Here is a 2,663-nt window from a genome sequence, read left to right on the forward strand (position 1 = left end):
GACTGGACTAATGTTTTTCTGTAGTAGGACTGTCTTTTACTGATTTTGTAAGCACTTTTATATAGTAAGTTTATTGTAGATATCTTTCCTAGTTCACTTATATTTTAATTTTATGTCTTTATTATTTTAAGTCTTTAGGCAGAATGATCAATATTCATGGTTTTTTCCCCTTAAATTTTTTGTTAAGGAACGGCCTTCCTGAGTGTTTAATTGGCTACTTATCTTGAAATAGTCTAAATTAGGAAACTTGAAATCTTAAAAGTCATCTAAATTATGCAGGTAATTCAGGTCAGAGGTTCACTTGAAATACTTGCATGTGACTAGGGCCAAATCTGGTTAAATGGAAAAAAAAACAAAGTGGCCATTATTTTATTTAGGCAGTTGAATATAGTCTTGGATAAAAATAAGACAGCCGTATTCAGAATTTGTTTTTAAACATCCACATCTCAGGAACAAGTTAATTATAGGTTATAAAGTACATCAACAAGTTGGAAGTGTGAGTAGAGATACAAACTTGTACTTTTGATGTGTGCATTGTGCAGTTTTGGTGTAATTTCCGATTTCACAATTTTCAGTTAACAGTTTCCATATAGAGGTATCCTTACATCTCCAATTCCCTTTCACAATTATATGGATATCTTATTTGAGAATTCTTCTGGAATGGAACATCTCTAAGTCTGTGGTCATTTAAAGGGTACCTATTTAATAAAAGATGTTCCTTTATTAGCAGCAGGGTCTTGCTCTGTCACCCAGGGCTGTAGTGCGGTAGTGTGGTCATAGCTTACTGCAGGCTGTAACTCCTGGGCTCAAGTATTCCTACCTCAGCCTCCTGAGTAGGTAGGACTACAGGCCCACACCACCATGCCTGGCTAGTTTTCTTTTTGGTTTTTTGTTTTTGTTTTTTTTTGTTTTTTTTGTTTTTTTTTTTTGTAGAGGCAACCACCACGCCTGGCTAGTTCTTTTTTTTTTTTTTTGTAGAGGCAAGTTCTCGCTATGTTTCCCAGGCTGGTCTTGAACTCTTGGGCTGAAGGGATCCTCCCGCCTCAAATTCCCAAAGTGCTAGGATTACAGGCAGGAGCCACCATGCCCGGTCAAGATGTTCCTTTAGACTGAAATTTATATCCAGCATAGTTACCTTTATACACTGTTAGAAGCAAAAATCCCTCTTTCTTCAGATGGTAAAAGAAGTGAGTGATTCCTAGAGGCTGTATCCAAAACCAAATTAAGTTGGAGGGAGAAAATACTCCAAATTAAGTTGGAGGAAAACTTTCCTTGTCCGTTTTTTGCCCCCCCGCCCCCCGCATCCCCACTGCCCACCATCTCAATTCTGTTCTCAGGAGGGGAAAGGTTTCATATTCCCCCAAACTCAGACTTCTCAATCCTTATCCATTACCAATTTACCAACTAACTGAGACTGTGTAGAATCTTCCTCTGGAAAAAAGGAAAGTGTATGAATTCTGAGTAGTGAGTTGGTTGGTCAGTGGTGTGTGAAGTAACCTGATGAAGCTTAGCGTTGGTTTCTTTTTATTTTACCGGGGGCAGCATATTGGGGAAGAGAAGGATAACCTTCCTAAACCACTTGGGTACCCCAACCCTGTGCAATAGATATTAGCAACATAGCTAACCATACATGATTGGTAAATACAACCCACACCTAACTGATGCATGTAAACTTTCCACATTAGAGTGAACTATATTGGCGTATTAATGCATTTTTAATAACAATTATGGTATTATTTTGATACCTTATCAAAGTGTTTGGAATAGTTGTGCAGATCTTCCATCTTGTAATACAATGTAATACAGCTAGTCAGATCAACCAAAACCTACTGGTTAAATACTATCCTTTAACTGCTTTCTTAACCTAAACCGATCTTGGAAAGGTAGGATTAGAGGCCAGAAAGTTAGGATTAAAGAGTGATGGATGGATAGATCGGCACAATTTCATCCATGGTGGTGGTAAGGCTTTTCATTATTTTTAAGTGTGTCGATGCTTCCCTTTTAAATTGTTTCAGCTTAAATAATCTTACTGTCCTTTCTTATGCATATTGGTCAAGATGATCAATACCAGAGATCTTAAGTGGCAGCTGAAGGGAATTAAAAATTGAGATAAAAAACCTGGTATTCTGTCCAACCGAATTCTGCTATTGTATTAGCTGAGAAGGCTTGAGTCAACCACTTGACCACTTGGAGTCTGAATCGTCTCATCTATAAAAACGGGGCTCCATTGATAAATTCCAATCAGATATTTTCCAGAATCCTCTCCCATCCCATCTCCTGTCTCCCCCTTCAGCCCTCAGGTCGGCAGCCACTCACACTGACCGCCATTTGTGCCCCTCACAATGACACCAGCGTGGCCCTGCCTCCCTCCCGCGCGGCCCCGCCTCTCACTCCACAGAGGCCCCGCCTCTCACCCCAAGGCCCCGCCTTCCTCCTGCTCTTCCCCGTCAAGGCCTGCCTTCCTCCCACGCGGCCCGCCTCTTTCTCCGCCAAGCTCCCGCCTTTCTCCTGCGCGGCCCGCCTCTCTCTCGCCAAGACCCCGCCTTCCCCCCGCGCGGCCCCGCCTCTCACCCCGCCGAGGCCCCACCCCCTCCCTCGCGGCCTTTTCCGGAACAGAGCCCACCCCTAGCCCATGCGAAGCGGCGGCCGTCGGCACCGCCCCC

The sequence above is a fragment of the Theropithecus gelada genome, chromosome 6 (genome assembly GCF_003255815.1).
Source record: "Theropithecus gelada isolate Dixy chromosome 6, Tgel_1.0, whole genome shotgun sequence".
NCBI classification, from domain to species: domain Eukaryota; kingdom Metazoa; phylum Chordata; class Mammalia; order Primates; family Cercopithecidae; genus Theropithecus; species Theropithecus gelada.